Source organism: Artibeus jamaicensis, unplaced genomic scaffold, assembly GCF_021234435.1.
Source record: "Artibeus jamaicensis isolate MK-2021 breed Jamaican fruit bat unplaced genomic scaffold, CSHL_Jam_final contig_444, whole genome shotgun sequence".
Taxonomy (NCBI): domain Eukaryota; kingdom Metazoa; phylum Chordata; class Mammalia; order Chiroptera; family Phyllostomidae; genus Artibeus; species Artibeus jamaicensis.
In genome coordinates this window covers 5,920,991-5,940,378 of record NW_026521831.1, presented here as the reverse complement: position 1 = coordinate 5,940,378, position 19,388 = coordinate 5,920,991, and the positions used below count along the sequence as shown (strand labels likewise).

General features: G+C 54.1%; 1 long non-coding RNA gene across 1 annotated transcript in view; it reads left to right on the top strand.

Moving 5' to 3' along the window:
• Window positions 1-13,438, top strand: part of LOC128627559 (uncharacterized) — a 30,899-nt gene extending 17,461 nt beyond the window's left edge. The window contains exon 3 of the long non-coding RNA XR_008391803.1: window positions 13,316-13,438. This is a non-coding gene — a long non-coding RNA (uncharacterized LOC128627559). The remainder of the gene's footprint in view (window positions 1-13,315) is intronic.
• The last annotated feature ends 5,950 nt before the right edge of the window (window positions 13,439-19,388 follow it).

The following is a 19,388-nucleotide window of genomic DNA, read 5'->3' as shown; positions in this document are numbered from 1 at the left end:
TGAGGCATGAAGTCCCACCCAGAACCACAACTGTGTGAAGTGCTGGAGCCAGAGTGGCCTCTGGAACGCTGTGCACCTTGGCTTCCCAGCGCCTCCCTTCCTTGACAGCAGTGGAGTTGTGGGCGTTCGCCTGATGGGCTCCCCTGCCTTGTGCCCCAGGATTGGTTGGTCTGGGCCTCTGGTTCAGGCTCCCTCCCTGAGCTTCGAAGCTGTGCAGGCAGCTGCCGGTGGGACATTTCTCCTGGAAGGTTTCTAAACTCACCTGTCCATGATGGACGAGTTCTTCCTGCACCACGCCCCTTTCCCAAACCCCACTTCTTCCACCCACCCCAAAACCTGAGCCTGACACTCAGAGTCCCCCTCAGCTCCCAGCTCTCCCGTCTTGCCCAGGACTGCGGGAAGTCATGCTCCTGTTCATCCTCCAAATATCTCCAGGCTCTGCCTGCACTTTCCACCTTGCCTTCCAGAAGCTCAGTGTGATAAACCTGAAGGTCGGTTCCTTCCTACCATCCTTCTTTCCTTCCTCCCTCTTCTTTCCTTTTTCTCTTTCTCTCTCCCATTTTGAAGGGGATAAAAAGGAAAAGAAGTAATAACAAATGGGAAAGAAAGGGCTTTATAACTGCAATGAGGACAGGCTACTGAAGGTGTCCTTGTCCATTGAGGCAGAAACTGAGGCTGCCCTGGATAGTGTGGCTCAGTGGGTTGAAGCGTTGTCTCATATAGCAAAAGGTTGTGGGTTTGATTCCCAGTCAGGGCACTTGCCTGGGTTTTGGGCTTGTTCCCTGGTCGGGGTGTGTATGGAAGGCAACCAACCGATGTCTGTCTCTCTCACTTCAATGTTTCTCTCTCTCCCTCCCTTCCTCCCTTCTTCTCTCTCGAAAATCAATGAACATATTTTTAAAAAAAGAAACTGAGGTTATGAACAGACAGTGGAGCACAGCGGCTGGCCGATCTACTGTCTCTGTGAGAATTAGGAAGATGCGAGATGCTTTCTCTGGGATGACACAGATCTGTCCTGGGGCACGTGACTTAACAAGCAACGTGCAGACCCAATTTCAACCTCTCATCACCACCTGGGGCAGCAAATTACCCAAACGACCACACAGGGCAGACTTGAATGGGACTTGCCCGAAATCCCACAACCAGGAGGCTGGGGTAGAGACCTAGCACTTCAGACAGGTTCGGAGTGCTTTCCAGTGTACTCAGTGAGCTTGTGGGGACCCCTGTGCCCTCCCAACCTACAGCGGCATTTTAATAACAGGTGACAACGCAGCTTCTGCCAGTGTCGTCTCCTTGTGTAACAGGGTACAGCCAAGGGGCGGGGGCAAATAGGGATTTGTAATGGGGTCCAGAACTCGGTGTCCAGGAAATATCAGAAAAATATATATGCAGGATGTCCTCACCCCCACCAGTCTGAGCTGGGGGATGGGACACATGGAGCAGGACCATTGAGAGCTGTTTTGCATAGCAACAGCTTTGCAGATAACTTCTAGAATGGTCATTTAACGTATCTGTAACCTGTAACTGGTTTCACAGATATGTTAAACAGCTGTGGCCATGCTGTGAGCCAGGGGGATGGGAGTGACTTCAATCCATTATGTAACTGGGAGCCCCCCCCCCCCCACTGGTTACAGAGCCTGTGTAAGAGCTTGGAGATGATTGGCTCCACATCACGGGGCCACACCTGCCAGTACTTACTATGGCAGCCCAGTAAAGCTGGAGGAATACGAAAGTGCTGGCCGCTGTGGCCAGTTGTGGGAGGAGTTGGAAATGGTGCAAAAAGCCCAGGTGCAGCCAGCCCAGGGAGGCCCAGAAGCCTGGAGTGGTCACATCCGCAGTATCCTGCCTGAAATATCCGCACTGTCGGAGCACCTACAACAGCCCAACCAATGTGGAGGGAGGGAACCCACTTCCACGGGGTCATTGCCCCAACATGCTTCCTTAAACCTGACAGTGGCCTGGAGATTTGGAAACAGTGAAGAAGAGGGTGGAGTCACAACATCTGATTCATGCTCTCTGTTTTCCTATTTCTTTGGTGCTGTGGATAAGGCTCATAACGCAAAGACCCGATCTACTAAAAAGAGAAAAGGGGCAGTTCTTTCCACTGTTGCCCTGGTGGCATATGAGACTTCTTCCTGCCTCTCTGCTGTGGCCAGGGCACAGCTGTGGAATTCAGAGGGCTCCCCACTTCCCTTCTCCACCCCTGACGTCACGGGGCAGACACTGGGCCTGTCCCACTCGAGACTGCTGTCATGTTGGAGCTACTGGGCTGTGGCTTGTAAAGCAAGAAGTCGGGTCGGAGGTGCCTCTCTGCAGCTGCCTGTGTGTTTGACCCATAGAAGTGCTTCTCAAGCAGGGGGACTTTGCCCCACAGAGGACAGCTGAAAATGTCTAGAGGTATTTTTGGTCGAGATGACCTGGAAGATGCTCCTGGCATTGTAGGCAGAGGCCAGGGATGTGGCTACATATCCTGTGATGCACAGCACAGGCCTGTCCATCAGGCCTGTCCTTCCTCTCTGGCCAAGGCCTTACCCGGGCCCCCAAAGCCAGGTTGAGAACCCTGGTCTAGAGGAAGCCTCTTCCCTCTGGGCCTCAGTCTCCTCATCTGTAAAGTGGAGGTGGAAGGGCTGCACCAGGTGATGCCTGTGGTCCCTTAAAGCTTGTGTGAACTAATCATGTCTCTGGCTCGGGGGTGACTCAGAGGTTCTGCATCACTGACTTCCTGCCCCGTGACACCAGGGCCCTGATATAGCCTCTCCGATGCCAGGGTGCCCACGTGATGTGACATGCAGCTGGGTGACGCTGGCAGGCTTTTTGCAGCAACAGTCACCAGAAAATACCACCCTGGAAGGCAGACAGTCTCAGCCTCCAAACTCTTCTTTTGTTTGTCTCCTTGTCACCTCTTTAAATCGGGCACCGTGGCTTTTGCGTTTGCAAAGGCTTTGGCTAATTGGACCTTCTCACCAGGCCATCCCCTGAGCATGGCGTCCAGCAACTTGCCCCAACTTTCCAGCATGTTCCGGCTTGATGGGTCCAAGCAAAGTAGCAGTCCTGGCGTTGATGCTGGTTTTGGAGTCTCTGCCCCTCCGGCTTTTTGGTCTGTCCACTCCAGGATTTTCTCAGGCTCCCCATGGGCTGCTGGCCCTCGCACCCCCAGACCTTCGTGTTCCAGGTCTTCCTCTTTGTTCTTCCTCATCTGACGCCACTGCGTCATAATTGTGATGTAGTGGCCACAGCGGTGGGTGTCCTGCCCAGAGGTCCTTTCCGGAGAACCCTCTGGGGTCAGGGTGTCAGCAGGTAACCTCGGGCTGTTGTGCCCTCGGCAGTGCTCACCCCCAGGGCACACCCCCCTTCAGCGGTCCCCAACCAATGACAGAGTTCAGTGGGTTGTGTAGCTGGACCACTGCTGCCCCACCAATGGGCCGCCTCTTACAGGCAGTCTGCTCTGGTGCCCCCAGGGCCGGCTGCCATGTGGTCTGAGGCTCCTCCCCCATTTCCCCCTTCCCTCTCCTCCCTCAGCTCTCAGACCCGCCCACCACCCCGGCTCCCTCTGCCCTTCATCCTTCCTGCCACCTGCTTCTTGAAGGACCTGAACTGACCCCTCTGAGCAAGGCGATGAACACGGCAGTTTCAGTTTTCTTGCTGGGAAAACAAGTATCAGATCTGCTGCATCTCACAAGGTGATTGTGAGACTTAAAGGACGAAACACACGTACACCTTTGCACCACCCAGCTGTGTGAATATGATGCACTACCGCTTCCGTCAAAGCTCACTGACATCTTCACAGGGGCCCTTTAAGGCCAGTAGCTAAAAAACAATGCACTACTGGTGTTTTAGTTGGACTATGCCCTGTTGGGTGGGACCGTATCACGTTTGTACCCAAAGCTCTTCTGTTAGATGGCAGCAGTTTCTCCCACCTCCCCAGCTGCACCCCCCGGAGATGACCTCATATGATTTCCCAGTGCCCGCCATCGGGGTTGGCCCCGTCTCTGGCTGCATGGGGCGGACTCCAGTGAGCTGTGCACAGGTCCTCATCCCTCCCGGCATGCACACCTCAGCTCGGGCCTTTGAGGATGAGCACCTGGACACTCTTATTTATTCTTGTCCTTTCACATTTGCATCTATTTTTGCAAATGGCCTCATTCCTTTGTTGAATGAGATGGTGGAAGAAATAAATCAGTGAAATAATAAGTGTACCTTCTGATGCCACTCAAAGCGCTGGCATCTAGGGCTGCGGAGTTTATCCGCCAGAAAGCTCGCCCTGGGCATGGGCAGCGGTGGCACCTGGTGGTGACCACCAGCCCCCAGAGTGCCCTTGCCGCCCACTTGGGAGTGTTTCCTGTTGTTTGCCTTCTCCAGGCACCCAGAGCCTTTGCTTTTGATTCATGATGTCTCCTAGTAGCCGAGCAACCTTGGGGAAATCACTTAGCCTCCTGCAGTTCCTGAACTGCAAGGCGATGACGACAATCCCTGCCTGCCCCGCTCCGAGGGTCACTGGGTAATGGCCGAGAAGCTGTGCCTGGGGTGGGAATCTTGTTTGCAAAAATGACCACAGTTTTTTCCCAGCCTACACCCTTGCAACCTGACTTTGCACTCTTTCACCGAGTAGAGTCCATTTCTGGATCGAATAAATCTGGCTTTGTGACTTGCGTTAACTAACGGAATGGAGCAGAAACGATGGCAATGATGGAGCAGGAATTTCTGAGTCTTGGCCCCTCGAGACCTTGCTGACTGCCACTTGGTCTTGTGGATCCCTGCTTCTGCTGCACAGGTCCTCCCAGGCTGGCCTGCTGGTTGCTGGGAGAGCGCATAGCAGAGATGAGCCATCCTGGGGACCATCCTGGGGACCATCCTGGGCCAGCCAGGCCCTGGCCAACCTGGAAGCTGAGAGCCGACCAGGTGGGAGCCCCACCAAGGCCAGAAGCAATACCCCATCTAAATTCCCCACCCGTGGAATCAGAAGCAAAACAAATGATCAATCATTTGATGCGACTCCATGTTGGGATGACTTGCTAAGCAGCAGAAGCTAACTGATGCACTCGGCATAGAGTAGAGGGCAGCTTAGGGGCACTGAGGCCTGATGCCAGGGTGGGGCATTGGGGCGGTTCCGGAGGGGCAGCAAAGGAGGAGGTGAGACTGCAGAGCTGGCACCACCCTTCCTCATCCTCGGGGCAAGACGGAAAATGAGGAGCAGTTGGGGATCATATGTCAGGAACCAAAAATTGCATGCAAGCAGGAAAAAAAAAAGCCTGGGTCTGAGGTGGTTATTTATAGCGAAAATGTAAACAGGGAAGCTCTGTCAGTTTTTGGAATTACTGACAGTTGCAGAAATGTTAATACAAATCTTCATAAGACTGGGCAGATGTTCAATATTGAACAAGCATCTGTTTTGTGCACAAGAGTTTTTATGCCCCTGCACGCTGTTGCTCTTGGTCCCTCCCCTGCTCACCCCTCACCACCCTCCCAACCCCACGACGTATCGGGGCAATAGCTGAGGGCATTTTCCTGAGCCCTGGTTTTCTTCAGTTTCTGAAGGCCGGTGTCCATGGTGTCAAAAATACACCCCAAAAAATAACCCTGGGAAAGGTTAATAATGGCTCTCTGGTGTCATATTCTGCACTTGATGTGCTGCGGTAATTATTACCATTAGGGCTGTGAGAATGTCTACTTATCTTTCTTAATCACATGCTACAAAGCAGTGCTTCTGAACACATATCTATTATTTAATCAAAATTTCACAGTTATTGGCGTTCACGCTCTGCCAGGGCTGTGTTTATTTTCTGTTTGCAAGGGGGAGCATTGCCTTCTAGGAGAGAGGGGGCCCTGCGTCCGTACCCACCTTCATCACTGTCATAGCATGTGACACTCGGTGCTATTAATATCGAAGACGCCAAACCCATGTTATTACCCTCTACTCCCTGAGTTGGGTGGCATTCTAGGAGAAGCACCATTTATGAACCGATAGGGCTGAAATGCACGCCGCTCATGGACCCTGCTGCCCTGGGGAAGTGGAGACTGGGTGGGGACCTTGGGGGACAGAGAGCAAAGTGGGGTCAGGGGATCTCGATGGGTGCCCAGTGAGGGTCGCCCTGCTGCTTGCACTCTTCTCTGGAGGGAGCTCATACACAGAGGGGCATTGTCCCATTTCACAGACAGGCAAGACGAGGCTCAGGCAATCACGTGTTCAGAGTCACCCAGCAAGTGAGCCGGAGCTTGCAGCTCACTGCTTGCTTGATTCTGTTGTTGTCTCTGGTGTCACTGTAAAGTCACCCACGCTCCCCAGCCCGCCGTGGCCTCAGGTGACTGCTGAGTGCTCCAATGGGCTTGTCCTCACGGAGCTGCGCTGTGGCCAGGACTCACAGGATCTCCAAGGCAGGGTGCTGAAGAAGATAGGAAGTATATTAATGATTTTTTATCTTGTTGCATGTTGAAATGATAATACTTTGGATATATTGGGTTTCATAAAATGCATCATTAAAAATAATTCACTTGTTTCTTTTTCACTTTTTTAAGTGACCCTACAAGAAAATGTAAAATTGCACCTGAGGCCCACCTTTGTGGCTCGCATCCTCCTCTGATTGGACAGTGCGGTCCTAGACTGTGAGTTCCTACGTGTACCTTCCACGGCTGTTCCTCTCACTGCCTCAGGGCAGGGGTTTGTGGCTGGGGTGATTGTACCCCCAGCAGACACCATCTGAATCAGTGGTGACTGTCATGACTGGTAGGGGGAGCGGAACTACAGGCATCTAGTGGGCAGGGGCCAGTGTCCTCAGGGCACAGGACAGCCCCTGCCCAAATGCAAACAGCACCTCCATCGAGCAGCCCCGGATGAGAGTCAGAGCTGGTACGTGAGGCCTGTCCAGAAAGAGTCCAGCCACATGCCGGAGACATCTATTGAAGATGCAAAATACAAGAAACACTGTACACAGGACAATGACTCCTCACTCCCCTTCAAAGGAGGCACCTTGGGACCTCACACAGTTCTCCCAGTCGCCATCAGCTGCCCTGTTGTAATTTCCTGAATCTCATAAACAGTCTGAAATCTCTTCTCTTGCAAAGGTGATGTTAGTTTGGGGAAAAGCCAGAAGTCACTGGGCACCAAATCTGGGCTGCAGGGGAGCTGAGTCACCTGGGGGATTTGATGTTTTGTCAGAAAACTCTACAGGAGACAGGGTGCATGGGCGGGCGTGCTGTCACGATGAAGCTGCCAGTCACCAGCTGCCCACACCTGTGGCCTTCTGCATCATCCGAATAGTTTTCATGGAGGAATGTCCAAGCTTAATTTGTATTAAGCTTAATTTGATGCAGATTTTTTGCTTTACTAGCTCAGTCATTTGAATGTGACAGCCACACAGTGCACCTGGTCACTCAGTGACATCTATCGCCCCCACTGACTAGTACAGTGAAGTCGTCATTGTGCACAGATGCGCATTCCAGTCCACTCCCCTTGGCTGCCAGGTTACATCGATGTTGCACAAACTGTTCTCATTATATTAACAATGGCTGGGCGTTTTCTGGACGGGCCTCGTATTTTGTTTTCCTTTTGAAGATCCCTGAGAGTGTCGCTGGTGTTCTGAGAGAAAGAGGGACAGACCCGAGACGGTGCCATAGCCATTGTTCTTCCTCCATTGCCCCAGTGGACGTGCTCCTCCCTGGTCTTTCTCCCCCACAGAATTAGAAGCCCACGTCTGACCAGTTTCCACGGATCCCTGCCACGTGACTGGTGTTTTCTGAAAACACTCCCAGTGGTGACCATCATCTCATGATGGCATTTTCAGGTAGCAAACCCCTTCTTCCCATGCAAGGATGTGCAACTGCCATGAGGGAGGAAATGCGGTCAGAATTGGGGAGATCTGGCTGCAGGAGGGAAAAGTTTTTTTGTGGGGGGATGTAACAGGGTGCAGCCAAAGCGGGGGGCCCAAATAGAGATTTGTAATGGGGTCCAGAGCTTGGTCTCCAGGAAATATTAGAAATATATGTATATATATTTATATGAGATGTCCTCACCCCCACCAGTCTGAGCTGGGGGATGGGACACATGGAGCAGGGCCATTGAGAGTTGTTTTGAATAGCAACAGGTTTGCAGATAACCTCTGGAATGGTCATTTAACATATCTATAACCTTTAACTGGTTTCACGGATATGTTAAATAGCTGTGGCCATGCTTTGAACCAGGGGGATGGGAGTGACTTCAACCCATGGTATAACCAGGCAACTCCCCCTGGTTACAGAGCCTGTGTAAGAGATGATTGGCTCCACACCACAAGGCCACACCTGCCCGGACTTACTATGGCAGCCCAGTAAAGCTGGAAAACACGGGAATGCTGGCAGCTGTGGCCAATTGTGGGAGGAGTGGGAAATGGTGCGGCAGAGGAAGACTGGGATTTAAACCCAGGAGCAGCAGCTATGTGGGGTCTTTTGGGGGCCATGGGGCTTGGGCAGAGAAGAACCATGTACTTCTACTTCTTTTTCTGAGATATGGTACCCTGGACTGGGCAGAGGGGGAAGGAAGGACTGTGAGTTTGTGGGTATTCTAAAGGACTTTGGGACTGGATCTCAATGAAGACATTAAGTCATTACTCTTAAGTTTGTATAACTCTTTAAATAAATAATCTCTTTCCTTTTCACCAATCTCTGGCATTGAGAGACATCTTTCCCTGGCAGTGGCAAGGTGAACCTAGTACAGGGCGGGGGACTCTCAGAGCACAAGTGTGGGTCCATTTGGTAATAGTATATCATTCACACCTCCCCCTGGGGTCTGTTCTGTAACAGGGAGAGGATGAAAGGGGGAGCTGGCCTTGTGTGGGTAGCAGGTGGCCAGCCATGGGCAGCATCAAGGATTATTACACCAGCCATGGGCCCCCACTCAGAGAAAAGGCCCAAGAGAATGCTCTGAACCTGGTTGGGGATGCCCACAGCAGTGAAAGTGAGCCAGGCGTGTAGCCAGGCCATTTGGCTGTAGGGACCCAGGGGCTGTGGGTCCTCTGGGCAGTTGAGGAGGCTCGGCGCTCTTGGACGAATCAGACATGGCTGAGGCAATCCTGTGGGGGCCTGAAGAGCAGGGGCCTGAACCAGGGACACAGAGAGCTGGGCTACACCCTCTTCCCACTTTGAGCAGGGTCAAGTGCTTGGAGGGGGCAGAGGCCTCCTGGGTCCTGGCCTCCAGAGACAAACAGAATAGCAACCCGGCTCCAGCTTCTGCACAGACTGTCCCAGGGATGTGCCTCTGTTACAACAGTGTCACTGACACAAAGCTGAGGCCACGAACTCAGGTGTGCGAGCAGTGCCACTGTCCTTTGTCACAGCCAGTCAAGGTCAGCTCGTCCCCAGGCTCATGCTCACCTGTGGGAAGGTCTGGGAGGGGCTGCCAGCTGGGATGGCGTCTCCAGGGCCCCCTACCCCCTCTGGCCTCCCATTGGTGACTGGAAAGTGTTTCACATTCCCTGCGCCTGCTCATTCCCCTGTGACTCTGAGGACTCGAGGGGGTGACGCTCTGGATTAGTGTCACCTGCTGAGGACACCAGGACATGCCATTCAGACAGCACCTAGGGCACAGCAGGCCATGTGTTCTGGCCCTGGGACAGCAGAGGTGGCTGTGACAGGGCTCCGGGCTCATAGCCAGTGGAACCGTCAGCCGATGGGACGCGTCCACTGGGCCAGAGAGGAGTGACTCCCAGTGCCACAGAGTCATTCAGTCCATTGCCCCACAAACTCGCCAAACCATTTCGACTGCAGAGACATGTCCATTGCCATCTCTCCGATCAACAGCAAGGCTCTGTCCTCTGCCCGGAGTAATAGAGCTGGGGTCCCAGTCCAGGTGTGCCGGCTCCGGGGGCCGCACTCACCACTGTCTCGCCCGAGTGCTTCTTGGTGCAGAGGATAAACAACAGACAGCTCCCCTCCCCACCAAAACCAACCAACCAACCAACCGACCCACCCAGACTGACCTTGACCTCCCTTCCTACTCTCTGAGAGAACCAACCACACCGCCTCAATTGTGTACCGTAGATTTCGTGAAGACAGAAGTTATAAACGTTTATGGGTGCTCACAGGTTGTAGGGAAGAGGAGGGTTGCTAGGTTTTGTAGCAACTATGACGCGCACACACCGCCGCCATCCTGTGGTCTCCTAAACAGGTGTTCCCTGCTGTCTTATGAGCTTGACCAGCCTTCTGTCCAGCCCGCTCCATGGACTGCTCATCACAGGGCCAGGCCGAGGGCGCAGTGACCACGGGGGCATGCTTTCTTGTTGCAGATGGCAGCGCAAGGGCTTCTGGGTATGCTTGCTCCTTAGCGCCCCCACTGGGGGTTATTGGAAAAGTCACGTCTCCTCACCAGCCAACTGACTGTGTACTCATTCTAAGAACCCACACTTCGCTGCCATGATAACCTACATGCTATTACTAAGGAAAATAAACTTGATTTGGCGATTTTTAGTGTCACTTGTTAAGACACAGTTTGATCATATCTCTTTAATTACATGAATTGTTGGTTCCTGACTTCGGTGGATGTTCAGAGTGGTCCGCTGTCCCCTCCTTGAGCGGTGACAGCTCCCACACCCAGCCTTCGTCCGTTCACTCCCCCCTCATGCTGGTGGGGCTGCGGGAAGCTGCCGCCCTTCATGCCTTGGCTCAGCCCTTTGGCGACACTCGGATTACAGTAGAGTCACACTTTTCAGTGTCAAGGCCACATCAAGGACGTGTCTGGGCCCCATTGGTGGGAGAGGATCTGTCCCACACACAGTTCCCCACCCTGCTATGTGACATTACAATGCCACGGCATGTTCTGTGTCATGCCAAGGAGGACAGTCCTGGATGTGAACACTTGAACGCTTGGGCGTTCCTGCTCAATACGCCCCGCCCAGCATTGTGTGGGCCAAGACTGCAGTCTGGGGAAGTTGAAATGCAACCCAGGATGGGGGAGCTGTTCAAGTGATTGAAACATGGAAATGAATCTGAGCAGAAAGGCCTAAATCTTACCTGGGTTAGCATTATTGTTCTAATAAATAATCATAATAATCCCATACATTTTATAGCTTACAAAATCCTTCTTATACATTACTTCATTTGACTGGGTTGGGGGGAATAAATCTTCAGGCCTAATTTCTCTTGGAAATATCAATCTCTAGTCTGTACTTCACCTGGCTGCCTTTTTAATGGTCCCAAAGCACAGCTTCCCCATTTATTCCCCGACTCGAAAACTTTTTTAAAAACTGGCTGTGCCTAGAGAATAAACTCCTGCCCCCCTAGGCTGGTGTCCCAGGCCCTGCCGGACCCTGTCCAGACCTCGCTTTCCAGCCGTGTTCCTTCAGTCTCTTGATTGCACACCTGGCCTTCATACCTGAGCACAACACCCGCCGCCTCCTGGGGGCACAGCCCCGGTTCCTGAGCCGGCACCTTTGCCCAGGCAGGTCCCAGCCTGTGGCTGCCCTTCCCTGACCTTTTCATATGCCCATGGCCAAGGCCAATCCATCCTGCGAGGTCCAGCCTTCAGACCCCTTCCAGCGTCTCCTGTGGACTGGCAGCTCTTGTCTCTGGGCCTCCTCAGCACTTTCTTTCCTGCCTGCCCTGTAATAGAATCATAGTGTCCACAACTCGCTCCCTCCACTCAACTGTCAGCATCTTGGGCAGGGAATGCCCTCCCCACCCAGCGAAGAGTCTAGCCCAAGAGCTGGCAAAATTGTTTCTGGAAAGACCGGGGAGCCTGTATGGCCGTATTTGAGGCTTTATGGGGCGTATGATGAGCTCTGTCACAACGACCAACTCTGCCGTTGTGTCCTGGAGTGCAGCCGTGGCCAACACGTAAACAAGCGGGCACACGTGTGTTCCACCCAGTGAGGCCTCGTTTACCAAAACAGGCTTCAAGCTGGATGTGGCCCACGGCCATCATTTCCCGGCCCCCTGGCTCAGCCAAATGTCTAGCAAAGGTGTCGTATAAATGTCTGTTGACTGCCGGGCGGATGGCTGGTGGATGCACGAGAGCCAGGAACACGCGTGTGCGTTTGGGAATGGGGCCGGCCTGAGCACACAGAGCCTGGGCCGGAGCCCTGGTCTCCTGTGGCCACTAGCACCAGAGGGAAAAAAAGAGGTGCCTGTGCTGGGTGGTGGGTGCATTTTCAGGCTAGGGGGGCAGTAACGGGGCCCCCGGGCTGGGTGGCATGGGAGGAGGGTTGGGGGCACAGCAGGGCCAGCCTCGTGGCTTGGGGGTGTGGGCTGTAGCCAGCACAGAGCACTGGGTGTCTTGCACAGCCCCCGCCCAGGGCCCCACCCTGCACCCGTTTGAGTAAAGAGGCTGGTATCTCGGGCTGCTGCCCCCGCAGAGTTGACAGTGTGGGTACCAAGTGGTATTGGGCCCAGTTTGCTTCTTGTCTGTCTTCAGACAGCCCAGAGCTCAGACAGTGTCCTCAAAAAGGCCCGAGGACCCAGTGGGAGCCAAGTCTAAGCCCCTCCTCTGTGAAACCAGCATTGGCTTGTTTGAGGCAGGGGCATGGATCCTGCGGCCGGCCCCCCATGGGATGCGGCCTGACACCCGTGTAACCCTTTCCCGTGCACACAGGGCTCCCCTGCATCTCCCCTCACTCTGTCCTCTTGCCAACTCTCTAGGTAAGCAGCGGTTATAATTACGCTCCCCATTTCCCACCGGAAGAAGCAGGCTCAGAGGCTGGAGAGAGGGTTGCTTGGGGCCACAACAGGTGGAATTGTCTACTCTTCTTCGGGGGAGGCTGAGTGGAAGCAGGGCCCAGGCAGTTCGGCTCTGGCCTGGCGCCCCCGAGCCCCAGCATTGCTGGCCCACAGTGAGGCTGGCTACTTGAGTCCCTCCACTGTCCCCACGCAGCCTTGCTCACTGGCACACCTGCCTTTCCATGGCATGAGCAGAGCTCCAGCCCGCAGCACCCTCCCTGGGCGGGGTCAGCCCTCTTTCAAAGTGCTGTGACCTGTGACAGGGGCAGGTGAGGACTGAAAAGGGGACCCACATCGCAAAGGACAGTAAGCTGCTAGGGCAGGGGCAAGAGCAGGACGGGCGCAAAATGGAATTGACGACCCAGACAAGTAATCGTCAAGGTATTTCCAAGGTGAAAGCAGACTATTTCCATATCTTGCCCAGGCAACTAAGGACTTGGTGGTCACGGATTTTCTCCTCCTCCTTCCACATGAAGACACAGGTTGAAGAGAAATAAGACCCACGTTTCTTAAGAAGAAACAGCACCACAGCGGTGGAGTGATGGTGTAATCTCTCATCCTTGGATCTTTGGATAAAAATCTTTCTTGGGGCATAAACATAGTTCTAATAACACTTTGGTATCTGTTTCCCACACAGGTGAAGAGCTAGAGGACAACTGTAAGAAGTTGAGCGTGGAGCACAAAGTTTTGCTTTTATATTCTGTCAGAGGGGCAAGTTCAAGCCCAAACCATGGGAGAACATTGGGAGAATGGCTTGAAATGGGATGACCCACTCAAAACTTACACCAGACACACCACCGCCAGTGAAGGCCCCTTCTCGCCCCCCTCCTCCTCTTCTCCCCTTTTCCCTTTTAATGGATAAGGAATCAAATGATCAAATAAGGACATGAAATAAAGAGGAACCCAAGGTCAGTGGGGGCAAGGTGTCATTTTCTTCCATGATGCTGAGAGAGACAGTAAAACCACAAACATCCCCTCGATGTGAGAGGAGGCCCACTCCCCAGTTTTCTCTGTCTGTCTCTCTGTCTTTCTCTGTCTGTCTGTCTCTCTCGCCAAGACTTTTACTACTCCCTGGATTACTTCCTTCCTTCACTTCTCAAGCCTCACTTCTCTCTCTCCCTATCTCTCTCCCTGCAATGTTTAAAGGCCTGCCTCCCAACTCTGAACATTTTTAAAATTCTTAATGATGCAACCTGAAGTTGCCATGGCAACCGGCTTCCTTGCCGAGGCGGTGGTGGAGCCGGTGAGGGGCTGCCATTGAAATCGCAAATGATGCTCCTTTTCTCTCAGAATTAAGTAGGCTGTCTAAAGTGCTCTGCTGTGGCTTTCCCTGCCCCCAAAGAGCTCGAGTCCCATGCACTGAAGCAGCCAGTTACTGCATTTCCCTGGTATCTTTCGTAGCTTCCTCTCCACTGGCATATAGGCCGTCCCTCGGGAAAAATAACGAGAACACCCCCTTGCTACTTCCCTCTTGTCAGTGTGAGAAACGCTTCTCATGAAGTCTAAGGCGTTTGATGGGTTTTCCCTGCTCTCTTTTTTAATTGCATTTGGTTTTCCATTCTTGAAAACGACCAAGTTTTTTTTTCTCCTTGAACTGTGAGATCAGCTTTGTAAACAGCATTCGGAACACAGAGGAGCCTTCTGGGCCCGAAGGTGCACGCTGGTGCCACTCCGCGGGGCTTGGGTGGCAGCTGTCCCACCCCTGTCCGGCAGCTTCCCAGTGCAGGCCCGGCCGGGCGCCCTCTCCCAATGCTGCCTCTGCCTTTCTGACGCCTTGAAGGAGCCCAGCCTGCCACCGGCTCAGCACTGGGCCTGCGCCTTCTGAGGTCTGGGTGGTCTTTAATGTTATGCCAGTGTGACATTCTTCCTGCCTCCGGGGGCATGGGGTCAGTATGACACTTTGTCATCCAAGTGAGCGCGAAGCAGAAACCGGTCCTACAGTTCCGAGGCTCCGCAGGAAGGTCAAGACTCGAAACAAAGGATCCAGAATGTGGGGCTGGGGAGGATCTTGGCAGGGGCTCTGCCTCGGGACACTGGGCTGAGTGGAGCAGTGGGCAGGCAGGGGACAGAGGGGTCCCTGTGTCCTTCCCACTTCCGGGCACCAGCCTGGGCAGGCCCTGCTTGGGCAGGGAGACAGTCTCACCTTCAAACTGAGCACAGGGCTCGATCACTTATTCTGGACATTCTAAAAACTGAGACTGTCTCTGTGACTTTCCAGTGACCTTAGGACGGGATGTCACCTGGGAGCGAGCAGAAACACCTGGGAATCTGTCAGGGCTCCAGGTGAGAGTCCCTGTGCGTGGAGTTAACCGAGGCGTAGACACACACATGCTGTGCCGTGCTGGCCTGTGGAGACGCGTTCCCTGGTGTCGGCCCCGTGGCAGGTGAATCCTGCCGACCCCCACCCCGGGCACCGCTGGTCCTCCTCTCTTCCATTCTTTCCTTCCTTGGCTTTCATCTCAGGGACGGCAGTTCAATTCTGCGCCCCACCCCATGCCCCCACCTCTCTGGCTGTTCCTTCTCAGCGCCTTCCCCCTGGCTCTAGACCGCAGACTATGCCACCTCTCCTTCCCTGCCCCCACGCTCTCTGCGCCATCGCACCGTGTGCCACCGGCTCATCAACCACCCCAAACCTGTACTCCAGCTGTGGAGCCCTCTAAACAAACTTACAGCCACACGACTGTGTTCTGGGAGTCGCCCTGGGGACGTCCTGGAGATCCGCCAACCCAGCAGGCTCCAAACAGGACTCATCACTTTACCCTCCCACTCTTCCCTCGTCCTGTCAACAGGTGGGGTGTATTGTCACCTACACGGGGCACAGACCTGGCAGGCGGCATTGACTCTTGCGTCCTGCAGGCTCTGAGGTGACCAGGTAGCACGGCCACCGGGCTTCTACCTGAGGAAGCAGCAGGGCTTTGCCGCCTGCCCAGGGACCCCTGCCCTGGTGGGGCACCTCCCACTGCCCCTCCTGCTCCTCTTGGCCACCAAGGGGCTCTTTTCTCTGAGGCAGACGTCACTAAGGCCCCTGCACCAGGCCAACTGTCCTCGCCTTGAGGAGACACACATTTGGGAGTTTCTAGAATGTCTCTGTCCCATCACTGTGGAGACACAGTCACACGACCACATGGCACATGTCTCCTTTCTGGTCCTCCGACCTGTCATTTGGCCTCAGAATCACTGCTGTTGAGCACATGGAGCAGTAGTTCCCGACACATAGTAGGCACTCAATCAGTGTTTGGTGAACGAGGCTGTGGTTTCTCTGTGCAGCACTTTCCATTTTGTATTTGAAAGAGCAGAGAACTCCATTTGGGGAGCATTCCTGGGAGCAGCAGAAAGTGTCCTGGGGCCAGAGCCCCAGCTTGGCTGTGTGGGCACGAGCTGGGTACGCATTCACCTGTAAACCTTTTGGGCCTCAGTTTCCTTCTGTGCTCTGCTGCCCTCCTCCCTTGCACAGAGGTTAAGGACAGATGCTGCTTTGCCAGTGGTAGAGGACAAAAGACCTTTGTTTTGGTTGCTGGGTGGGAAGCTCAGCGCTGGGGCTGATGGGACAGAATTTGTGCCTGCAAGGCCACAGAGGCCACCAAGTGCAACCACCTTCCAGATCCAGAGGGCCCTTGCCTTCCATTTAGCCGAGACCAGGAGGTACTAGGTAGCTTCGTGAGACCTAAAACGCCATAGGGAGGAGAGAAAGTCCATTGCATCCCTGTGCCCTGCACACTCACCGTCCAATTTCCACAGCTCTGAGCCAACAGAGCCCGGCACCATCGCATGAGTGCCCGGCCCCAGCTCCCCGCTCTTTGTCTCTCCCCGACAATCCACCGAGATAAATGGAGGTCCCCGAGGAAAATCCTTGCTTTTCAGCCCTCTCAGCTCTGCTTGGCAGAGATGATTTATCCAGCCCCCCCAGAGGTGAAGGGAGGGCTCGGCGCCTCGAATGGAAACAGAAGTGTTTCCATTTACCTGGAGAGCCTCCTCTCCAAGCCCCTCACGCGAGGCGTCCGCAGCGCCGGGAAACAATGCCTCCACGCCGGGCGAGGTGCCCCCGAAGCAGAAGGCGGCGCCGTCCCGCGTCAAGGTCTTCCCGTGGTTGTGCGAGAAGACCGGTAATGACGGCAAAGCTCCCAGAAGGTAATGAGGCCCTTAAACGTACCCATGAAGCACTTGGAATTTTTTTTTTTGACAAAGAGAAAACTGAAGTGGGCAGCTTTAGTGAAATGTACCCCTCTGTCCCTCACGTGTGCTGAGAGCTTGACCCGGGAATGTGAGCCCCTCTGGCAGAGGCGGCACCGAACAAAAGACCCTTTCAGAGGCGGAGACGCGTGCAGACCTTGGCCTCTGCTGCTTTCTCCTGCCTGCGGGGGCGTTTCTGCTGGGCGCTGCTTGAGCGAAGAGATGCTCCACCACGTTTGCACGATGTGGGCTTGGGGAGCCAGACCTGTGGACTGGGGAGGTGGGGTAGGAGTGGGGGTGGGGGAAGCATGCTAGAATCCTTCTCCAGGGAGAAGGAGTCCAGTTCCGGTGTGTCGGTGAGCTGAGGGGACCCAGGGGGCCCCCACAGGATTGGACATGCATCAGTTAGCTATTGCTACGGAATGCCGTATAACAAAGCACCCCAAACTCAGTGGTTTTCTCCATCACTTGTTCTCGTAGAGTGCAGGGGGGCTGGGCTCATCTGGGCAGCTCTTGTCCTGTGGGTCTGGCAGGGAGTGCCCAGTGGGTGAGTCTGCTCCGCATGTGTTCATTCTGGGGCCCCAGGGAGCAGCTCCCCAGGGAAGAGCTTCTTAGGGCCCCGGCCAATGTGCAAGAAAGTCTCTTAATGCTTATTAAGCAGCTGGCCAGCTCATTGCTGGCCACATGCCATTGGCCAAGAAAGTCACATGGCCCAGGTGGGTCCACTGGTGGGGAGAACGCCCGGTCCATCACAAGGCCATGGTAGGGGTGTGACTTGGGGGGGGTGAGAAACCAGGGCTGGCCACCCCTCCCCCACGTGAGAGCACATCTGTGCAGCATCCCCCATGGCCCGCCCACTTATGCTGGTTCATTACATGCACAGTGTCATTTTTTTCTTCTCAGAGGTAGGGTGACCTGAAGAAGCTTACGCAGCAGAGCTGGGGTCGGAGCCTGGGTCAGCCTGACTCTGGCGCCTGGATGCTTTCTTCCAGCCTCGCCAGCACCAGTCCTCATCCGAAAAATGAGGGTAACATCCTGTTTCCTGCCTCCCTTCCCAGGCTTGCGTGAGGCTCCAAAAAGACAATAGAATGCAAATTGCTTTTGAACCTCACAGCACCTTGTAAACACAAGCCCCACCCTACCACCTAGTATAGCAAGCCATCCCCGTTATTAATACTGGACTTGAGCGTGGACTTCTCAGCCCGGCCCCGGGTAGCATGGCCAGCTCCCCTTTCTTCGCCGACCCTATTCTCACTTTGAAGAGGAGATATAGATTCTTTTATTTATTAAATGGTGGGGTTTGGGGTGACCATGGGCACTGCGGATGGAAAGATTGGTGTGTCACAGGTCCAGGGCATAGATGTGGGACAGGGGATGGGGACATAGGGGAGCCAGAGAGTGAGCGGGGCCCGGGAAGTCACCCAAGGCAGCCCGTCAAGGCGAAATAAGGGAATGGTGATGTTCATCAGTTCAGAGAAGGCTGCACTCTGGTCCCGGAGGTGAGGGCAAGGCAGGAAGTCAAGCTGAGGCCCAGGGGCAGAAGGACACTGGTTCCAAGCAGAATGGCAGAGCATGGAACCAAAGACCAGACAGGGCACAGCGTTTAAAGCAGCCAGTGAAGTAGCCGAGCAGAGAGGTCATGTAACAGGGTGCAGCCAAGGGAGGGGGGCAAATAGGGATTTGTAATGGGGTCCAGAACTCGGTGTCCAGGAAATATCAGAAAAATACATATATGTAGGATGTCTCACCCCCACCACTCTGACCTGGGGGATGGGACACGTGGAGCAGGGACATTGAGAGCTGTTTTGAATAGCAAAGCTTTGCAGATAACCTCTAGAATGGTCATTTAACATGTCTATAACTTTTAACTGGTTTCACAGATATGTTAAACAGCTGTGGCCATGCTGTGAGCCAGGGGGATGGGAGTGACTTCAACCCATGATGTAATTGGGAGGCAACCCCCCCCCCATGGTTACAGAGCCTGAGTAAGAACTTGGAGATGATTGGCTTCACACCACAGGGCCACACCTGCCCAGACTTACTATGGCAGCCCAGTAAAGCTGGAGGAATACGGGAATGCTGGCAGCTGTGGCCAATTGTGGGAGGAGTTGGAGATGGTGTGGGAGAGGAATAGTGGTGCTGGGGTTTAAACCCAGGAGTGGCAGCCATGAAACATCTTTTTGGGGACCACACAGCTTGGGCAGAGAAGAACCACAGGCTTCTACTTCCTTTTCTGAGATACGGTACCCTGGACTGGGCAGAGGGGGAAGGTAGGACTGTGCATTTGTGGGTGTTCTAAAGGACTTTGGGATCTCAATGAAGACATTAAGTCATTACTCTTAAGTTTGTATAACTCTTTAAATACATAATCTCTTTCCTTTACCCTGATCTCTGGCATCGAGAGACGTCTTTCCCTGGTGCAGGCAAGGTGAACCTAGTACAGGGTGGGGGAGCCCCAGAGCACTAGGGTGGGTCTATTTGGTGATAGTATATCGTTTGCACACACCCCCAGCCCTGTTCTGTAACAGTTCTGACTCCCA